The 23417-nt window shown below is 33.8% G+C and overlaps 1 long non-coding RNA gene across 1 annotated transcript; it reads right to left on the bottom strand.

The window, feature by feature from the left end:
* Positions 1-4146: 4146 nt before the first annotated feature.
* On the bottom strand, positions 4147-23131 carry LOC113614289 (uncharacterized). The gene is made up of 3 exons (XR_003430571.1): positions 23119-23131; positions 17518-17526; positions 4147-4268 (listed from the first exon to the last, which is right to left on the bottom strand). It is a non-coding gene; the product is annotated as an uncharacterized LOC113614289 (long non-coding RNA).
* Positions 23132-23417: the final 286 nt, after the last annotated feature.

Genomic DNA, 23417 nt, shown 5'->3' with positions numbered 1-23417 from the left:
TTATAGTTTATTACAAGACATTGAATACAGTTCCCTGTGTTATATACAGTAGAACATTGTTGTTTATCTATTTTATATATAGTAGTTTATATCTCCTAATCCCAAACTCCTAATTTATCCCCCAGCTTTCCTTTTGGGTAATTATAAGTTTGTTTTTTAATGTCTGTAAGTCTGTTTCTCTTTTGTAAATTGTTCATTTGTATCACATTTTAGATTTCACATATAAGTGATATCACATGATATTTGTCTTTTTCTGTCTCACCTATTTTACCTAGTATGGTAATCTATAAGTCCATCCACGTTGCTGCAAATGGCATTATTTCATTCTTTTTTATGGCTGACTATTATTCCAATGTGTATATATACCACACCTTCTTTATCCATTCATCTGTCAATGGACATTTAGGTTACTTCCACGTCTTGGCTGTCATAAATAGTGCTGCTATGAACATTGGGGTGCATATATCTTCTCTGATTAGAGTTTTCTTCGTTTCTGGATATATGCCCAGTAATGAGATTGCTGGATCATATGGCAACTCTATTTTTAGTTTTCTAAGGAACCTCCTTACTGTTTTCTATAGTGGCTGCACCAATTTGTATTCCCACCAACAGTGTGGGAGGGTTCCCTTTTCTCCATACCCTCTCTAGCATTTAATATTTTTAGTGTTTTTAATCATGGCCAATTGTGAGCTAATACATCTCTGTAGATTTTATTTCTCCACTAATAACTAGTGATACTGAACATCTTTTCATGTGTTTATTGGTCATCTCTAGTCTTTGGAAAAATGTCTATTTAGGTCTTCTGCCCTTTTTTCGATTGGGTTGTTTGTTGTTTTGTTATTGAATTGTAGGAGCTGTTTTTATATTTTGGAAATTAAGCCCTTGTCAGTCACAACATTTGCAAATATTTTCTCCCTGTCTGTAGGATGTCTTTTGGTTTCAGGTGTGGTTTCTTTTGCAGTGCAAAAGCTTATGAGTTTGATTTAGTACCATTTGTTTATTTTTGCTTTTATTTCCATTGCCTGGGGAGACTGATCTAAGAAAACATTGCAAAAATTCATTTCAGAGAATGTTTTGCCTAAGTTCTCTCTTAGGAGTTTTATGGAGTCATGCCTTATATTTAAGTCTTTAAGCCATTTTGAGTTTATTTTTGTGTATGGTGTGAAGAATTTCTAACTTCAATGATTTACATGGGACTGTCCAACTTTCCCAACACCACTTACTGAAGAGACTGTCTTTTCTCCACTCTATATTTTTGCTTCCTTTGTTGAAGATTAATTGAATGTAGGTTTGTGGGTTTATTTGTGGGGTATCTCTTCTGTTCCATTGATCCATCTGTCTGTTTTTATGCCAATACCATGCTGTTTTGATGACTGTAGCTTTGTAGTATTAGCTGAAGTCTGGAGGGTTATGCCTCCTACTTTGTTCTTTTACCTCAGGATTCCTTTGGCAATTCTGGGTCTTTTATTGTTCCATGTAAATTTTACAATTATATATTCTAGTTCTGTAAAAAATGTCATAGGTAATTTGATATGGATCACATTATATTAGTAGATTGCTTTGGTTAGTAAGGCCTTTTTAACACTACTAATTCTTCCAATCTAAGAACATCTTATCTTTCCATTTCTTTTTCCATTTCCATTTCTTCCAATCTAAGAACATCTTCCAATCTAAGAACATCTTATCTTTCCATTTCTTTGAATCATCTTCAATTTCCTTTATCAATGTTTTATGTTTCTCAACATATGTCTTTCACTTCCTTGGTGAGGTTTGCTTCTAAGTACTTTTTAATTATTAAAAAAAAATTTTAAGTTGAAGTATAGTTGATTCACAATGTTGTGTTAATTTCTGCTGCACAGAAAAAGTAATTCAGTTATACATATATACTTACAAATATAAAAAATATATATTTTTTAATATTCATTTTCATTATGGTTTATCACAGGACATTGAACATAGTTCTCTGTGCTATACAATAGGACTTTGTTGTTTATCCATTCTATGTATAAAATAGCTTAAATGTGCTAACCCCATCCTCCCACTCCATTCCTCCCCCTTGGCAACAACAAGTATTTTCTTTATGTCCATGAGGCTGTTTCTCTTTTTTGATAGGTGCATTTGAGTCATATTTTAGATTCCACATATATGTGATATCATATGGTATTTGTCTTTTTCTGACATACTTCATTTAGTATAAAATTCTCTAGTTGCATCCATGTTGTTGCAAATGGCATTAATTTGTTCTTTATTATGGTTGAGTAATATTCCATTGTATATATGTGCCACACTTCTTTATCAATTTATCTGTCAATGAACATTTAGGTTGTTTCCATGTCTTGGCTACTGTGAATAATGCTGCTATGAACATGGGGATGCATATATGTTTAGAATTAGAGTTTTGTCTGGATATATCCTCAGGGGTGGGAATGATGGATTATATGTAATTCTATTTTTAGTTTTCTGAGGAACCTCCATACTGTTTTCCATAGTGGCTGTACCAACTTGCATTCCCAACAACAGTGTAGGAGGGTTCCATTTTCTCCCCAGTGTTTTTTATTTGTAGATTGTTTTATGATGGTTATTCTGACTGGTGTGAGGTGGTACCTCACTGTAGTTTTGATTTGCATTTTTCTAGTAATTAGTGATGTTGAACATCTTTCATGTGTCTATTAGCCATTTGTATTTCTTCCTTGGAGAAATGTCTATTTAGATCTTCTACCCTTTCTTTGATCGGGTTTTGTTTTTTTCTTGTTGTTGAGTTGTATGAGTTGTTTGTATATTTTGGAAATTAAGCCCTTTTTGGTTACAACATTTGCAGAAAATTTTCTCAGTTTGTATGTTGTCTTTTCATTTTGTTTATGGTTTCCTTTGCTGTGCAAGAGCTTATAAGTTTGATTAGGTCACATTTTAAATTTTTGTTCTTATTTCTATTGCCTTGGGAGACTGACCTAAGAAAACACTGGTAAGATTTATGTCAGAGAATGTTTTGCCTATGATCTCTTCTAGGAGTTTTATGATGTCATGTATTATGTTTAACTTTTTAAGCCATTTTGCATTTATTTTTGTGTATGGTGAGATGGTGTGTTCTAACTCCTTTGATGTTCTAACTTCTTTACATGTGGCTTTTCAACTTTCTCAACACTACTTGCTGAATAGATGGTATTTTTCCCATTGTATATTCTCACCTCCTTTGTCAAAGATTAATTGACCTTAAGTATGTGGGTTTATTTGTGGGCTCTCTATTATTTTCCACTGATCTATATGTCTGTTTTTGTGCCAATACAACACTGTTTTGATTATTGTAGATTTGTACTATTATCCAAAGTCTAGGAGGGTTATACCTCCTGCTTTGTTCTTTTTCTTCAAGGTTGCTTTTGCAATTCTGGATCTTTTATGGTTACATATAAATTTTAAGATTATTTGTTCTAGTTCTGTGAAAAATGTTATGGGTAATTTGATAGGGATCACATTAAATCTTTAGATTGCTTTTGGTAGTATGGCCATTTTAATAATATTAATTCTTCCAATCCAAGATCAAGGGATATCTTTCCATTTCTTTGAATCATCTTCAGCTTCCTTTATTAATGTTTTATAGTTCTCAGTGTCTAAATATTTCACCTTCTTGGTCATATATACTCCTAAGTATTTTATTTTTCAGGGTGCAATTTTAAAAGGTATTTTTCTTTTTACATTCTTTTTCTGATATTTCATTGTTACTGTAGAGAAATGCAGCTGATTTGTGTATGTTAATCTTGTATCCTGCTACCTTGCTAAATTTATTAGTTCTAGTACTCTTTGTGTAGAGTCTTTAAGGTTTTCCATATATAATATCATGTCATCTGCATATAATGATAATTTTAACTCTTCCCTTCCAATTTGAATACTTTTTCTTTCGTTTTCTTCTCTGATTGCTGTGGCTAGGACTTCCAGTACTATGCTAAATAGAACAGGTGAGAATAGGCATCCTTGTCTTGTACCATTTTTGTGGGAAGGCTTTCAGGTTTTCACCATTGAGTATTATATTTGCTGTGGGTTTTTCATAAACAGTTTTTATTATCTTGAGATATGTTCCCTCTATACACACATTGGCAAGAGTTTTTGTCATGAATGGATGTAGAATTTTGTCAAATGCTTTTTCTGCATCTGTTGAGAGGATCATGTGGTTTTTGTCTTTTCTTTTGTTGAGGTGGTTTATCACATTAATTCATTTGCCTATGTTGAACTATCCTTGTGAACTTGGGATGAATCTCATTTGGTCATAGTGTATGCTCTTTTTTACATGTTGTTGGATTTGGTTTGCTAATATTTTGTTTGCACCTATATTCTTCAAATATATTGGCCTGTAATTTTCTTTTTTGTTGGTGTCTTTGTCTGGTTTTGGTATCAGGATGATGGTAGCTTCATAGAATGTCTTTGGGAGTGATCCCTACTCTTCAATTTTTTGGAAGAGTTTGAGAAGGATCAGTATAAGTTCTTCTTTGTATGTTTGGTAGACTTCACCTGTGAAGCCATCTGGTCTTGGACTTTTGTTTGTAGAGAGGTTTTTAATTACAGAGTCTATTTCACTTCTAGCGATTGTTCTATTAATATTATCTATTTCTTCTTGATGCAATTTTGGTGGGCTATATGTTTCTAGAAAGTTTTCCATTTTTTCTAGGTTGTCGAAATTTTTGTCATATCTTTGATCATAGTATTCCCTTACTGTTTTTTTGTATTTCTTCAGTATTGGTTTCTTTGTCTCCTTTTTCATTTCTTTTTTTTTTTTTTTAAATTTATGTTCTCTATTATCTTCTTGGTGAGCCTGGACAGAGGTATGTCAATCTTATCCTTTCAAAGAACCAGTTCTTGGTTTTATTTATTTTTTCTCTTTTTTAATCTCTATTTTATTTATTTTCTCTCTGATTTTTATTATTCCTTCTTTCAGCTGACTTTAGGTTTTGTTTGTTCTTCTTTTTCTAATTTTTTAAGTAGTAGGTTATCTTGTTTATTTGACATTTTTCTTGTTTTTGGAGGAAGACCTGTATTGCTCTGAACATCCCTCTTAAGACTGCTTTTTCTAAATCCCATAGATTTTGTATGGTTGTGTTTTCACTGTCATTTGTCTCAAGATATTTCTTTAAATTTTCTCTGATTTCATTGTTGATTCATTGGTTTTTTAGTAGCAAGCTGTTTAGTCTCCATATGATCGTTCTTTTCTTGTTTATCTTTCTGTCATTGATTTGTAGTTTGATGCCATTGTGGTTAGAAAAGATGCTTGAGATAATTTCTATCCTCTTAAATTTGTTGAGGTTGTTTTTGTATCCTGGTATGTGCTTAATTCTAGAGGATGTTCCATGTGTGCTCCAAAAGAATGTATATTCTGTTTGTTTGGTTTTTTTTTGGGGGGGGGATGTAATGTCCTGAAAATATCAATTAAGTCTGTTGAATTTTGTCATTTAATATCTCTGTTGCCTTATTAATATTCTATCTAGAGGATCTGTCCATTGATGTGAGTGGGATGTTAGTGGGATATTAGTGGATGTTACTATTATTGTATTCCTGTCAATTTCTCCCTTTATGTTTGTTAGTATTTGTTTTATGTTTTGGGGCACTCCTATATTGGGTGCATATATGTTGATGAGTGTAAAATCCTCCTTTTATATTGATCCTTTTATCATTACATAGTGCCCTTCTTTATCTTTCTTTATGGCCTTTGTTTTAAAGTCTATTTTGTCAGGTTTGACTATAGCGACCCCTACTTTATTTTCATTTCTGTTTGCATGAAATATCTTTTCCCATCCTCTCACTTTCAATCTGTGTGTGTCCTTTGCCCTAAAGTGGGTCACTTGTAGGCAGCATATTGTAGGCTCTTGTTTCTTTATCCAATCTTCCACTCTATGTCTTGTGATGGGAATATTTAGTCCATTGACCTTTAAGGTAATTATTGATAGATATGTATTCATTGCCATTTTAAACCTTGTTTTCCCACTGATTTTATATTTCTTCTTTGTCCCTTTTTTTCCTTTTTGTTGTTTGATGTTTGTTTTCTTTTGTGTTATAGTTATGTTCTCTTCTCTTTTTTTGAATGTATTGCATATTTTTGATTTGTGCTTATTCTGTTTTTCAAGTATGTTAACCCCTTCTTATATCTATTTGCCTTAGACTGGTAGTCATATAGGCTCAAACACATTTTAGGAAATGAAAAAAAAATTTATATTTTCCTACTATCCTCCAGTATATTTTTATGATTTTAATGTCTTCTTTTACATCTTCACGTTCATTCTTCTGCTGTTCATTGTGGTTATCATCACTTTCACAGAAATTAAAAAAAAATTTTTTAATCTGTGTATTGGCTTATTTGCTTTCTGATTTCAGTTTTCTCTTTTGTATACATTTTTACAATAGATTTTTTACTATAAAAATTTAATTTAGGGGAGGGGGAAGGGTGAGCTGTGACAGGGCGAGAGAGAGTCATGGACATATACACACTAACAAACGTAGTAAGGTAGATAGCTAGTTGGAAGCAGCTGCATGGCACAGGGATATTGGCTTGGTGTTTTGTGACAGCCTGGAGGGGTGGGATAGGGAGGGTGGGAGGGAGGGAGACGCAAGAGGGAAGAGATATGGGAACATATGTATATGTATAACTGATTCACTTTGTTATAAAGCAGAAACTAACACACCATTGTAAAGCAATTATACCCCAATAAAGATGTTAAAACAAAATTTAATTTAGAGAAGACCTTTCGGTATTTCTTGTAGGGTGGATTTACTATTGCTGTATTCTTTTAGTTTTTGCTTGTATGAAAAACTCTTTATCTTTCTTTCTATTCTAAATAATAACCTTGCTGGGTAGAGTATCCTAGGTTGTAGATATAAATAGCTTATAGGCTTATGGGGGTTCTTGTTCAATCTGCTGCAAACCAGATGCTGTATTCTCCTCCAAGGCTCTGGTCCCACTCTCTCCTGGCTGATCTCCCTGTCCATGAGGGAACTTCCACAGTTGCAGGAACATTTCCTCTTTCACAGCTCCTCCCAAGGGCACAGGTTCCATCCCAATTCCTTTCACACTTTTCTTTCTTTTTTTTTTTCTACCCAGTTATGTGGAGATTTTCTTGCCCTTTCAGAAGTCTGAGATTTGCCAGTATTCAGTAGATATTCTGTGAGAATCTTTCCACATGCAGATGTATTTTTGATGTATTTGTGGGAGGAAGTGAGCTTCACATCTTACTACTCTGCCATCCTGATTGCTCCCTTTGAAAGTATTTTATTTTTTGATGAGTTTTTAAAAGGCTTTTTTTTTTTCCTTTCCACTTATGTGATTTCATTGTTAGGGTTAAGAAATGCAGCTGATTTCTGTATGTTATTCTTGTATCCTTCTCCCTTGCTGAATTCGTTTCTCTATTCTAGTAGTTTTTATGTGGAGTCTTTGGGGTTTTCTATATATAGTATCATGTCATCTCCGCATAATGATAATTTTACCTCTTCCCTTCCAATTTTGATAATTTTATTTCTTTTTCTTGTCTGATTGCTGTGGCTAGGAATTCCAGTACTATGTTGAATAGAAGTGGTGAGAGTGGGCATTCTTTTCTTGCTCCAGATCTTAGCAGGAAGGCTTTCATCTTTCCACAGCTGAGTATCATATTGGAGGTGGGTTTTTCATAATAATTTTTATAATGTTGAGATATGTTCCCTCTATACCCACTTTTTATAAGAATTTTTATCTTATAAAAGATAAAAATATAATTATCTTTTATATCTTATAAAAGGTAAAAAGAATTTTTATCATGAATAGACGTTCAATTATATCAAATGCTTTTCCTGTATCCATTGAGATGATCTTGTGTTTTTTGTCTTTCCTTTTGTTGATGTGGTGTATCACATTTATTGATTTACTTATGTTGGACTATCCTTTTGACCCTGGGATGAATTCATCTTGATCATGGTATCCAATCATTTGTGTGTGTAGGTGGATTCAGTTTGCTAATATTTTGTTGAGAATTTTTGCATTTATATTCATCAAAAGATATTGGCATGTAATTTTATTTTTTTGGTAATGTCTTTGTCTGGTTTTGGTATAAGAGTCTTGGTGGCTCCATAGAACGATTTTGGGAGTATTCCCTCCTCTTCAATCGTTTGGAATAGTTTGATAAAGCTCAGTATATGTTCTTCTTTATATGTTTAGTAGAATTTCCCAGTGAAGTCTTCTGGTCCTGGACTTTTGTTTGCAGGAAGTTTTTTTTTTTTTTTAATTTTTAATTTTTTTTTATTTTTCTGTTATAGATTCTATTTTACTTCTAGTGATTGGTCTGTTCAAATTATTTCTTCTTGATTCAGATTTTGTGAGCTGTATGTTTCTTGTCCATTTCTTCTAGGTTTTCCAATTTGTTGACATAAAATTTATCATAGTATATATATATTTTTGTATTTCTGCAGTTTCCTTTGTTCTCTCACCTCTTTCATTTCTTATTTTGCTTATTTGGGTCCTCTCTCTATTCTTCTTGGTGACCCTGACCCAAAGTGTGTCAATTTTTTTTACCCTTTGGAAAAAAACAGCCCTTGGTTTTATTGATTATTTCTACTATTTGTTTAATTTCAATTGTATTTATTTCTTCTCTGAACTTTATCATTTCCTTCCTTCTGCTGACTTTACATTTAATTTGTTCATCTTTTTCTAATTCCTTTAGGTAGAAGTTTAGGTTGTTTATTTGTGATTTTTCTTGTTTTCTTGATGAAGGCTTATATTGCTATCAACTTCCCTTTTAGGACTGCTTTTTCTGTATCCCATAGATTTTGTATGGTTTTGTTTTCCTTTAATTTATCTCAAGATGTCTTTTAATTTTCTATTTGATTTCATCATTGATCCATTGGTTTTTCAGTAGCATGTTATTTAGTCTCCATGTGATTTTTTTTTTCTCATTTATCTTTCTGTGGTTGATTTCTCATTTCATGTCATTGTACCAGCAAAGATGTTTGAATAATTTGTATCCTCTTCAATTTGTTGAGGCTTGTTTTGTGTTCTAGTATATGGTCAATCCTAGAGAATGCGTTTTTGAAAAGAATGCATATTCAGGGTTTTTTTTTTTTTTTTTTTTTTTGGATGTAATGTCTTGGAAAATATCAATTAAGTCTAACTATTCTATTATTTCATTTAGGATGTCTATTGCCTTAGTGATTTTCTGTCTGGAAAATCTGTCCATTGATGTCAGTGGGGTGTTTTATTTCAGTTTTCACTTGTCTGAAAAATTCTCTTTCCTTCTATTCTAAATGATAACCTTGCTGGGTAGAATATCCTAGGTTGCAGGTTTTTCATTTCAGGGCTTTGAATATATCTTGCCACTCCATTCTGTCCTGGACTGTTTCTGTAGTGAAAATAGCTTATAGCCTTGTGGGGGTCCCTGTGTAACTAACTCTTTGTTTTACTCTTGCTTCCTTTAAAATCCTCTCTTTAACTTTTGTCATTTTATTTATGATATGTCATGGTGTAGATATGTTTGGGTTCATCTTGTTTGGGATCCTCTGGGTTTCCTGTACCTGCATATCTGTTTCCTTCTTTAGGTTTGGAAAGCTTTCATCCGTAATTTCTTCAAATACATTTTTGATCCCCTCTTCTCTTTCTTCCCCTTTTGGAATCCCTGTTATGCATAGATTGGAGTGCTTTATGTTATCCCATAGGTCACTTATATTGCTTCCATTTTTTCTTCATTTGGCTTTCTGTCTGCTGTCCTGATTGGATGATTTCCATTATTCTATCTTCCAGATCACTTATTCATTTTTCTGCATTATTTAGTTTGCTACTTACCACCTTTAAGTCAGCTTTCATCTCAGCAAATTAGTTATCTAATTATAATTGGGTCTTCTTGATAGTTTCTAGTTTGTTTGTTTTTTATAACAGTAATCTGCATTTCCATCAATAGCCTTTCTTAATTCCTTCTGTATTTTTCTTACCTCCTTTTTGAATTTGGGATCTGGTTTCATTGTTCTTTCAGGGGATTTCTATTTTTCTTTTAATTAGGATTTGTACCTCTGCTTCTTCATTTTACTTATATTTCTCTGATCCTACGAATTTAGCAGAAAGAGTTATCTATTGTGATCTTGAAGGGCTCTTTTCATGTGGGAACCTCCCTGTGTAGACTGTTTGAGTCCAATATTTTTGGTGTGAGGGCTGTTTTTATTATGGTGACTGCTGTCTCTTTTCTCAGTGTGTGCTGGCCATTATCCCCTTCATAAGTTTTGTGACTGGTGTTGTTATGACCAGAACCTGCACTGAATGTTGAACACACTCTTCTCTTTTCTCTGTGGCTGTCACACCCCTGTTGGGATCAGGGTCTGCTCTTCAGTTGTTGGAGTAGAAGCCCCCAGATCTGTTTCTGAGCTGTGGTGTGGAGTAGTCAGGACTGGAGTACTTCTGCTGGGAGAGGAACCACTGAGTCTTCCTCCACAGGAGATGCACTCTGTGGTGTCATCTGTTACCTGTTGTGCATGCTTACATAATATACTGTTGTTGGTGTTGTTCTCAGCCCTGCCTCATCTGTGAGAATGCAGGCAGTCATCCCAGATATCCCTCAGGTGCTATGCTCCCAAAGCCATTAGTAAAGTCTCTGGCTCTGCCTCTCTGTTCATGTACCCACAAGCCTGCAGCTGTTAACTCAGTACCCATCCCAACCAGGGAAACACCAGTAATCTATTGGGATGTCTTGCAGGCACTAAGCTTACAAAGGTGGCATAAATCCACCAAAGTCACAAAGCTGCTCTGATTTTAGCCCAACTTCAAAAGGCATGTGGTCCCTGGGGCTTGGCTCAGATTGTAACCTTGCCTCCTTCAGCATGTGGTCAACCACCTGTGTTTGTGTACTCCCATAACTGGTAGAGTCATGCCAAGAATAAGGCTGCTGTGACTGGGCCCTATCCCTCCTTTAATGTATGTGTTAATGTTGGGGCTCCTATGGCAGCCTTGGGCTCCATCTTTCACACACTCCTAGCTGCAACCTGGGTCACTCTTCAGCCCCTTCAGGCTGTCTCTGTAAAGCCAACCCTATTCCTCTCCCCAGGTCTCTCCACTGAGACCTGAGTTTCAACAATCAGCCCCTGTGTGCAACAACACATGTACATCTCAGGCTGTGGAGTGAAGCAGGGCGGCTAGGACTATCTGTGCTGTTTTCTGTCTGTTCTGCCTGCTACAAGCCAGATTCTGCATTCTCCTTTGAGCCTCTGAAGCTCCCTTTCTGTCCCAGCTGATCTCCCCACTAGTGAAGGGGTCTCCCAGGGTGAGGGAACCTTTCTTCTTTCACAGCTCCCTCCTAGGGGCACAGGTCCTACCATGATTCCTTTTTTTTTCTTTTGTCCTACCCAGTTACATGGTGACATTTCTAGCAGCTTTGGTTGTATGAGATATTCTGCCAGCATTCAGTAGGCATTCTGTGAGGATAGTTCTATGTCTAGATGCATTTTTGTTGTATTTGCAGGAGGAGGTGAGCTCCACTTCCTTCTATTTTGCCATCTTGACCTCTCCCCTCTGTCAACTTTCTTGATTTTGTATTAAGGACTAGTTTTTTGTTTCATTGATTTTATCTGTGGTTTTCCTGTTTTTAATTTTATTGTCTTCTGCCTTTTATTTTCCCTTCTTTCTGCTTGTTATAGGCTTTCTTTGTTCTTCTTTAATCCTTATTTGAGTTAGAAAAGTAGATTATTGATTTGAGATCTTTTCTTTTCTCCTAATGTAAGCTTTTAGTGCTGTGTATTTCCTTCTCATTTTGATATATTGTTTTTCTCTTTCATTTAGTTATATTTTTTATTTCCTCAGTCATCCTCTTGGATGTGTGTTTTATTTAGGAATGGAATATTTAATTTCTACATGTACAGAGATATTCCTTTTGTTCTTATGTTATTAAATTCTAGTTTTATCTCATTATGGTCAGTGAATATGCTTTGAGCTATGTTGATCCTTTTAAATATTTCAAAGGTGCTTCTATGGCTAAGGATATGTTCTATCTTGATGAATGTTTGTAGGCATTTGAAAAAAAATGTTTATTTTGCTGATATTGGGTGGAGTGTTTATTATGTAAGTTATATCCCATTGGTTAATTGTGTTATTCAGATCATCTATATTCTTCCTGATTTTCCACTTCTTCCAGCTCTTTCAGTTTTGAATGAGAGATACTGTAGAAATAATAATGGGCAGTTCTCTTTCAGCACTTGGAAAATATTGTGACACTTCATTCAGGTTTCCATAGTTTTAGATAAGAATTATGCTGTCATTTGAATAGGTGTTCCCCTAGAGGTAATGTGTCATTTATCTCTGGCTACTTTCAAGGCTTTTTCATTGGATTTAGGTTTCAGAAGTTTAATTATAATGTATCTCGGGGTGGAATTTGAAGGGTTGTTTTTCATGTTTTCATTTTCTCAGCTTCTTCAATTTGTAGGTCTATGTCTTTTGCAACTGTGAAAAATGCTCAGCCTTTATTTTTTAAAATACTTTCAGCCCCACTCTTCTTATCCTTTCCTTCTAGGATCCAATGATATAAATGTTGGATCATTTGTTATTAGATCCCTAGGGGTCTGTTCATTTATTTTTTGTTCAAACCAAGTAAATTCATTTGACTTGTCCTTCAGTTCACTTATTACTTTCACTGTCACTCAACTCTGTAGTTCATCTAACAAGTTTTTATTAATTTATGTTATTATTTTTTTCAGTTTTATAATATTCATTTGGCTCTTTACTATAGCTTCTAATTATTTGTCAAAGTTTTCTATTTTTAAAAATTTGTTTAATAAGAATTTTAGCTATTTGGATTATTTTCATGATAACTATAATTCTTTGCATACAGTTACTGTGTAATCCTTTGCACATAATTCCATCACCCCAATGTTTGTGTCTCTTAATTGTCTCTTCTCACTTAAATTGTTTGCCTGATTCTTGGTATGATGAGTAATTATTATTATTTTTTTTTATTCTGGACATTTTAGCTATTATGTTGGGAAACTCAGAGTCCTATTTAATTTTGTCCTTGTTATTGTTATTTTAGGAGACAATTACACTGTTTACCTGTAATAAACAGGTATTGGCCTTCCTTTGAGAGCTACTTTTTAGAGTCATTGTGCTACTATGTTGTGGTTTATCTCATGTCATTGGGGTTCCCATGTTTCCTCCTGGTGCTGCTTGAGGATTAAAGAGAGTTTGCCCAGTCTGGGAAAGCTGGTGCCTCTTGATGGTGAAATGGAGTCTCCAACCCATGAACATAAGTGATTCTTAGGCAAGTACTGGTGTTGCAGGCTGTTAATACCTAGGCAGAGGAGGGTAACTTCAGACCCACAGGGACAAAAAGGCTTTCTTTTTTAAACATCTTTATTGGAGTATAATTACTTTACATGGTGTGTTAGTTTCTGCTATAAAACAAAGTGAATCAGCTATACATATATATATATCTCCCGATATCTCCTCCCTCTTGTGTCTCCCTCACACCCTCCCTATCCCACCCCTCTAGGTGGTCAAAAAGCACCGAGTTGATCTCCCTGTGTTATACGGCTTCTTCCCACTAGCTATCTATTTTACATTTGGTAGTGTATATATGTCCATGCCCCTCTCTCACTTCATCCCAGCTTACCCTTCCCCCTCCCCATGTCCTCAAGTTCATTCTCTATGTCTGCGTCTTTGTTCCTGTCCTGCCCCTAGGTTCTTCAGGACAATTTTGTTTTTGTTTTTTTTAGATTCCATATATATGTGTTAGGATACGGTATTTGTTTTTCTCTTTCTGAGGCTTTCTAATTGAGTGCTTTTTTGCTTCAGAATCCTCTTTCTTGCTTTTCCCCCATCCCTCTGCCAGCTGCCTCGTAACTCAGGTGGAGAAAGACAGCTTCAGGTCCATCAGGAAAGGATAGCACTTCTAGGCTAGGGTTCCTTATTGTAGCAATATCTCATTGCCAGTCCCCCAGCCACATGATGTCCTTGAGTCAAGGATGAAAGTTGTCTACAATTTTGCAATAAATAAATAATGATCTCTCCTTACTGTAAAATAAATTTATAATTTTCTTGTAACACAGATAGTTTTAATAAGATCCCCAAAGAGTTACCTAAAATTTTAAATGGAGAATAAATTTTAGCATCTTTAACAATTATCCACAGTGTTTTTCTTTTGACCATTGTTCTTAGGGTGTCCAAAGAAGTCAAACTGTCCTCTTTTTATAATTAAATCTATTCTATATATTTTCCATTTTTACTTAGCACACTGAAGTTCTTAGAATTCCTTATTGGGCATCTACAACATATATTCAAGTTCTTACCAGGATTGTTTAGGGAAAACTAAAATTAATTGTATGCTTTAAAAATAGCTATTGCAGCTGGTGCTTTCTCTGTATATTAGATAAATTGTGCTTAAAAAGTTCTGTGCCTCTTCAAATTTAACGTAGACAGGGTTTTTCTGTCTACTTTTAGGGTAACTATACCAAAAAGATGTGATCATGTGAGACCAACATCTCGAACAGCTCAGTAGCAAAATAATGCATCAACAGCAATAAGAAACATAGCCTTATTCTTGTAGGTGCTACTGTAGATTGTGATGTATTCCAGTGATTTAAGACCTCCCCAGTACTCATAAAAACTTACACAAGTGAATTACAATTTGTTGATTTTTCAGTATCACAACTATATCATAGTAGATTCATCACACCTTAAAACTAAAATCAGGACTGTTTACCTGGTACAGGATCTCAGTGATATTCTGCTAATGAGATATTATATTTTTCTACAAAAAAATAGAACAGTAGAGTTTCTAGAAGTATGAACAAGCTACTTGTTTTTCTCAAGATACAAACACAAACCATTTTTGCTCATATGAAAAGACAAATGTAATATACATGCATAATGGCAGCCCAAATTTCAAAGCAAGGAAAAATGTCAAGATAGAACAATATTAAGAGAGATAATTTCAATTTCTTGATACTTTTGTTCATTTTACAATCAGAAATATTATGATAGATTCAAATTGGTAAAATAGAAAATAGCATAATAGATCTAAAATTTCAAAGGCTATTTCTAAACATTGCTAATTTTTCATAAATGAGCAGTGGAAGCATCCATTTTGAGAGATGTTGATTGTTTAATGATAAATATAAAAATGTTTGAGATCATACTTCCAAATATCATAACTTCCATTTCTGTAAAAATGCATCAAGTACCTAATGTGACCAACATTGAACATATTTTCTTATTGTTATTTTTCATGCATGTACTTGAATTGGTACAACATCTGAGTAAGATACAGTCTAAGTTTAAGGGCAAGAAATTTGACAGTGGAGAAAACAATTTAACAATTGCAGAGTTCCCTCTCCCTAAAGGCATGAGTAAAACCCTAAACAGGAAGTTTCCTTCTCTCATAAGTTTATACATTTTCTAAATGGGAATACAGATGTTAAGCAAAAGAATAGGTAGAGATAAATGTTAAAGTAAAAACAAATTGGGGAAGTGTCCTAAGACAGACTTGAGGGGAGAGGTCTTTAAGGTAGTCAGGAAAAGACAGGACCTCTAGAAGAAGTGAAGTTTTCCCAGGACTAAAGGTAAAAGCTTTCAGTAATTTATTAAACTTCTCTTAGTCTTATTATTTGCTTGAGAAAGAAAAAAATAGTACGTGCCTTGCTTGATTATTGAAAGAATCAACCACAACTCAAATAAAGTGGCTGGATGCACACTGAATAAGAGGAACTATTATCATTATCATTGAAATTAGTTCTTTCACTTTTGATCTCAGCTCTCCATCTCCAAAATAAAGTCATTCAGGAAGGTGATTAATTGTGAATTTCACTTTAGTGCAAACAATCTTGGACTCTGTGAACTAAAAACAGCACAACATTTTTTTTGTCTTTGCTCTCAGGGAATAAAAGAAAAATTACTCAAATGATGTACTGATATAGTTAATTCAACACCAATTCAGTTGCAAGAATCTATTGAATACCAGCTATATCCATAGCACTTTACTAGGTGTGATTTATCCAATCATGAATTTCTTTTCTTTGGTAGATAAAATTTCTGCTTTTAAGGACACTCTTAGTTAGCCAAAGTAAAAAAAGAAAGAATGGTATGTAAACCAAGATTTGCTGCTAATTCATGCATTTCTCTAAGCTTCTGCCTCTGTAAAATGGTTATAGTCCTAAGCTTAAATATCTAAGGTTGTTCTAAAGATTGACAATAGTAAAAGCTAAAGTATCTCTTAAAGAGAAAACACCTACAAATGTAGTGTGTGCCTTGATAGAAATGAAAATAAAGGACCTTGCCTTGCTCCCTTTTCTATAAGAATGAGCTAGAACAACAGTGTCTTAAATGTCTTGACACCTTGGTTGCACATGGTCTATCACTGTCATAATAAATTTAATTTAAAAAATTAATGACAATTGTAGAAATAACACATGAATGCATTTACCTTTTCCAACTTAAAAGACAAATGCATTTAAATCTCCCTTGGACATTTCTTTTCCAATCCAGTTCTCCCTTCCCTCTACCTCAACTGCCTAGAAGTCATTTCTAATATTAGGTTAGTTATATATATACCTTTAGATATTTTTCTCCTCAAAAACATACATATGTGTCCAAAGAAAATGATTAGTATTGTTTTGTTTTGTAAAAATTTTTCTACAGTTACTTTTTTTAGTCAATGATATATTGTTATTGGGAATTAAACTTAAAATAGTTGACTAAAAGAAATCAGTCATATTAATTTACAGTTGTATGTCATATATGACAATACAAAACAAACAATGATGAATTTTGTTTATAAGTACTCTGTTGAAGGAAAAAAATACCACAGTAGGTATAATCTTTAGAAGCGCTATTTTCTCGTTGTCCAGTTTGACATTCATTCTGACTCTGGTTAATAAAAATATAAACCACTACAAGTAGCTAGTTCTATATAGTTTCCTTACCTTGAATAAAGTAGTGTTTTGACCTTGAGATCATACAACATACTGATAACTTTTGTACTGAATAAATATTAAATTAACTGTGGCTCTTAGACAAATTTAATTAAATTTTTTGAAAATTAAAAATTCACACAATCTCAATCTATTTGAGGTAGAGTTTTCAAAGGATTTAATGCACACTTTTAGACTACAAATGACTATTCATTTTATAGTATTGTCACAATAGTATGTACATATAATCAGAGGAGCTTTTCCTTGAATATGCTAAAATGCCATATGTTACCAGATTTGAGAGAAGATGTTAAGCAAGCAAATGACAAAGAGAAAGGACAAATGGACAAGTTGATTAGTGCATAAATTGATTCTACCAGTTAACTAATGGAAAGGCATAAATAGGTAATTATTGTGATTAGATCACCTGTATTTATCAAGCTCTTGCTCCTTTTTAAAACATTTGTTTTTGTGATATGACTTTCTCATGGTTTCCCCCTTTTTTTGTCTGACCACAGTTTTCTGCTTTCCTTATATGACAATACCTTAAATGTTGTGGTTACTTAGGATTTCCTCTCATCTTTTCACCTTATATACACTCCTTGAGTGATGTCATTCACTCTTATAGCTTCAGTTTACATCTATATGCTTTCTCTACTTCAGCTCTGTTTTCTAAGCTCTGAATCCATACATATGATGCTTCCTGAAAGAAATCTCTTCTTGGATACCTCACATGAGAAGAATTGAAATTATACAATTAAACTATGTAACAGTCCCCTCTCATGATCCGGTATGAGCCAGTTCCAGCAGCACAGCTGTCAGATGTCACCTGGATTACCCATGACTATCTCTGGTCTTGCACATCTCTCATATGTTCTCTAATAAGCTTGAATGATCCTTTAGCATGGAAATATAATATTATTTTTCTGCTTAATATCTCCAAAGTTTCCCTTTGACATTACAGTAAAATACAAACTCCTTAACATATCTTGTAAATCTCTCAAGAATCTGTTCTCTGTAGCATCTTTTCCCCACTATTCTCATCACCACAGATACACAGTAAGTGTGTACTATGAATTCAGTTCTTTGGATGTGTCATACTTGTTTCTGTGAGAAATTCACCACGTATCTTATTCCCTGTACCTGGAATAGTTTTCTTGACATTCCTCCAATTATTCCAACCTCTTCTCATTCTTCAGACCTCAGTTTCCTCTAAGAAGCTTTAATTTGCATGTACTCACTCCTTTCCTACCACTACCTACTTTGTGTTTATTTATTTATTTATTTTGGCTGCATTGGGTCTTCGTCGCTGCACGCAGGCTTTCTCTAGTTGCAGCAAACGGTGGGCTTCTCAATGCAGTGGCTTCTCTTTGTTGTGGAGCACAACAAAAGTACACAGCCTTCAGTAGTTGTGGCACACGGACTCAGTAGTTGTGGTGCATGTGCTTAGTTGCTCCACGGCATGTGAGATCTTCCCAGACCAGGGATCGAACTCGTGCCCCCTGCATTGGCAGATGTATTCTTAACCATTGCATCACCAGGGAAGACCCTACTTTGTGTTCTTTCCACATTCTTCCAAGGAAACTTCTGCAGTTATACAACTGTGAGAATTTAATTTGGGGTGTAATATATGTTATACTAGGTAATGTATCTATTTTTATCATATTGTATTCCCAATGCTCAACACAGCATCTGACAAATAATGGACAATCAATAATATTTGTGAAATAAACTAATAAATAAGTGAATTAGTGGTGCAAGTTTCTTTTATATACATATTGATTTAACCTTCAAAATCACCTTGCATCACAAGTATCACAAGTATTGTTTAATTTCCAAACATCTGTGTTATTGATTTCTAATTTAATTATGTGACTGGATTCTAATTTAATTAATTCCATTTTGGTCAAAGAACATGCTTTTCATGAGTTTAATCCTTCAAAATTTATTAACACTTGTTTTATGGCCTAACATATGATATAGTCTGAAAAAAATGTTCCATATGCACTTGAGAAGAGTAAATTCTGATGTTGGTGAGTAAAATATTCTATAGATACAAATTAGATCAAGTTGTTTAACAGTATTGTTCAAGTCCTCCATATTCTTGCTTATTTTCTAGTTGTTATTTTATTAATTATTGAGAGTGGAGTACTGATGTCTGCAACTACTGTTGATGAATTGTCAATTTCTTCCTTAATTCTGCTAATTTTTTGTTTCATGTTTTTTGGGGCTCTATGTTCAGTTTATGTATGTTTATAATTATGCTATCTTCGTGATGAACTGACCCATTTACCATTATAAAATGTGTCTATTCCCAGTAACACCTTTTTGTCTTAAAATCTATTTTGTCTGATATTAGCATAGCCATTCCAGGTCACTTATGGCTACTGTTTGCATGGCATGTTTTTTCATTCCTTTCATTTTAATCTATTTGTTTCTTTGACACTTTATCCACATACATACACAATGTGTATATTTTATAATATATATATAATATATGTTTTTTCCAGTCTGATAAGCTCTACATTTTGATTGCAGTATTTAATCATTTTATATTTAATGTAATTAATGTCATTATTGGATTTACATATCATTTATCTATCAATTTTCTTTTCATCTCTTTTTTGTTCCTCTGTTTTTCCTCTACTGCCTTTTTTTATGTTACATAGATATTTTCTAGTGTGTCTTTTTAATCGCTTTTTGTTTTCACTTTACATTTTTTAATTATTCTCTCATTTTCTTAGCATGTCTTAAGTTGTTCTTGAAATTGAAAAATACATTGTAATTTTTAAAAATTTATATCTGCTGAATGCTAACTTAATTTAAATAGTATATAGAAACTTTCCTCACTTCCCTGCCCCTCTTCTATGTTATCATTGTGACACAAATGGCAGTTTTATGTTTTAAGCCCAACAATACAATGTTACAGTGTTTTATGTAGCTGCCTTTTGAATCAATTAAGAGTAAAATACTGTCTTTTATGTTTTTCTGTGTAATTATCTTCATTACTACTTTATTTCTTTGTGCTTATTTGAGCTACTACATATCAGCTTGCAGAACTTCCTTTAGTGTATCTTGTAAGGCAAGTCTGCAAGCAACCAAATTTCCCAATCTTTGTTTATCTGGGAATATCTTTATTTTGGTAGGTAAGCAGTTTTCTTTTTTAAATTTTTTTCCAGCACCTTAAAAATATCACCTCATTGGTTCATTCACCAATGTGAATGATGAGAAGGCAGCTACCTATCTTATTGTGGTTCCCTTGTATGTGATGGGTCATTTTATTTCTTGCTTCACCCAAGATTTTCTCTTTGTTTTTGATAATTTGATCATAGTGGGTCTAGTTGTGGACCTCTTTGAGTTTATCCTTCTTGGATTGCATTAAGCTTCTTAGGTATATAAATTAATATTTTTCACCAAATTTGGGACATTGTTGGTTATTATCTTTCTGATAATTTTTCTGCCCCTTTCTCTCTCCTCTTTTTGGTGTTCCTATTATGTGTATATCAGTATAATGATGGTATCCCACAGGTCTCTCAGAATCTGTTCATTTTTTTTCTTCATTCATTCTGTTGTGCAGATTGGATAATCTCTATCGATTTATCTTTACATTCCCTGATTCTTTTTTTTTTCTTTTAACATCTTTATTGGAGTATAATTGCTTTACAATGGTGTGTTAGTTTCTGCTTTATAACAAAATGAATCAGTTATACATATACATATGTTCCCATATCTCTTCCTTCTTGCATCTCCCTCCCTCCCACCCTCCCTATCACACCCCTCTAGGTGGTCACAAACCACCTAGCTGATCTCCCTGTGCTATGGGTCTTCTTCCCACTAGCTACCTATTTTATGTTTGGTAGTGTATATATGTCCAAGCCACTCTCTCACTTTCTCACAGCTTACCCTTCCCTCTCCCCATATCCTCAAGTCCATGCTCTAGTATGTCTGTGTCTTTATTCCCATCCTACCCCTAGGTACTTTATGACCTTTTTTTCCCTTAGATTCCATATATATGTGTTAGCATACAGTATTTGTTTTTCTCTTTCTGGCTTACTTCACTCTGTATGACCGACTCTAGGTCCATCCACCTCACTACAAATAACTCAATTTTGTTTCTTTTTATGGCTGAGTAATATTCCATTGTATATATGCACCACATCTTCTTTATCCATTCATCTGTTGATGGACACTTAGGTTGCTTCCATGTCCTGGCTATTGTAAAAGAAGCTGTAATTAATATTTTGATACATGTCTCTTTTTGAATTATGGTGTTCTCAGGGTATATGCCTAGTAGTGGGATTGCTGGGCCATATGGTAGTTCTATTTGTAGTTTTTTAAGGAACCTCCATACTGTTTGGCTGTATCAATTTACATTCCCACCAATAGTGCAAGAGTGTTCCCTTTTCTCCACACCCTCTCCAGCATTTATTGTTTCTAGATTTTTAATGATGGCCATTCTGACCGGTGTGAGATGATATCTGATTCTTTCTTCTGCCGACTCAAACGTGCAGTCAAGACCATCTAGTGAATTTTTCATTTTCAGTTGCTGTTCTTTGTAACCTCATAATTTCTATTTTTAATAATTCATATCTCTTTGTTTATTCTATACTTGGTGGGTCTTTGGTATTCTAAATTGTTTTAATTATTTACAATTATTTTTCTTTTGTTCTTTGAAGATATTTATAATAGTTGACTGAAAGCCAGAAACTTTTTATATTGATTGCTTTTTTCTCCCTATAGGTCAGTTTCCTTTTTCTCTGTTTGTTTCATAATTTTAAGTAAAGACTCGACATTTTAGGTAAGTTATTGTAGCAACTCAGGATTCTGATGTCCCTCATTTTTTGTCTTAATTTGATTGTTTGTTAGTGACTTGCCTGGACTAGTTCTGTAGAAAATGTTTTCCCTACAGTATACAAACACTAAAATCTCTGACTACTTTTAAAAATTCTTTATTATTATTTTTTAAAAATACTGTTTCCTAAATAGAGCTTAGTGGTCACTTAGTGATTGGGAAAAACTTTTTCTTTAAACATTATAAGCCAGTAATGCTTCCACTATTTGCTGAGGGAATCTGTGTATGCATTGTGGCACACATTCAAAGTTTAGGCAATTCAGTCGTTTGCTTTGACTTTTCCTTTCTCCTTGTAAAGTGTCTCATGGTCTGCTAGGTATGATTAACTGTGATCATCTCCCTTATTTCCTGGACATGTATTCAGCCCTGTACATAAACATAATGTTGCACATGAACACAGCCTTCTAGATTACTAGGAATGCATTGAAGCTTTTCCCTAGATCTCCCTGTTAAGTTTTTTGCTGATCCCTTTCTTGTCCCAACTAACATCACATTATTAGTCAGCTGAGATGATGCTTTTTCCCCCATTATTTGCAACCAATTGTTATTGTTTTTGACAATGCCCCTGGGAGTGGATCTTCTCCATGGAGACTCAGACAAAATGAACCCTGACAAAATTGTACAGTTACAAGTTAAAGCACCACACATCCTGCTGTCATTACCAAGATTGAGTCATTTATCTTGCATATATTTTTAAGTTGTTTTATGCCTTTAGTTAATTTTCAGAGTTCTGAAGTTGTTATTTTTGGTAATCTGATAACTTGAGGATTTTAATTGTTCCTTTTGGGGGGAGAGGATTTGCCATGGTCCTAATTCCACCATTCCAGAAGACTTAATATACTTGCAGGAATTTTGAAGCATAAGCAATAAGTTTCCAGATAAATATTAAGAGAAAAAATCATCCTAGATAGTGGAAACATGAAATAGGTACATGAAATTATACAGTGGGTTTAGATAACAACAAACCATTTACTGAAAGCAGAGAATAATGAAAAATAAGGCTCACCAAGTATACAAGATGTTACATATCATGTTAAGGAAGTAAGATATAATTCTGTAGGTATTCAAATGTGAATAAAGAATTTTGAGCAAGTGAATAAAATTTGTTTAGAAAAGTCACTTTGATATAGAATTCAAGTGTATTGGAAAGTGATAAGATTAAAGAAAGGGAGAAGAGTACAGAGGCTGTTTTAAAATTCTGACTGAGAAATGATGTTTTGAACTAGGACTGGGACAGTGGGGAGGTGGTTAAACATAAGAAATGTTTTATGTTTCAAGGATAGTATGGAAGGAACTAATTATCTAACAGTGGAAGTTGAAATCTAGCAAGAAAACAAAGTTAGGATTCCAAGATGCAGTTCAGTTCAGAGAAACTGACTATATGGTACTATTATTTTCTTGTACAATCTTAGTAAACAGTTTAGGAAAAAGAAAATGAACATGGTAACATGATGATTGGTACAACGTTTTCTATAAATACCTGTTTTCACTGAGCACACATTCATTTTGCTCATGAACATTCAACCTCTTCTGAATTACTTTATAATTAATAAACCTGTTGTTAAAATTATAAAAGGTAAAATATAATAGGTTTAAACATGAATATAAAAATCATGTCAGTCAGTAGTTGATTTTTTCATTCAGCCAGTCAACAAGTATTTGAATGCAGAGAAAATATAAACTGATA

Source organism: Aethalodelphis obliquidens, unplaced genomic scaffold, assembly GCF_003676395.1.
Source record: "Aethalodelphis obliquidens isolate GAN/ISIS:26980383/991018 unplaced genomic scaffold, ASM367639v1 scaffold93, whole genome shotgun sequence".
Lineage (NCBI taxonomy): Eukaryota > Metazoa > Chordata > Mammalia > Artiodactyla > Delphinidae > Aethalodelphis > Aethalodelphis obliquidens.
This window is presented reverse-complemented; position numbering and strand designations above follow the sequence as displayed.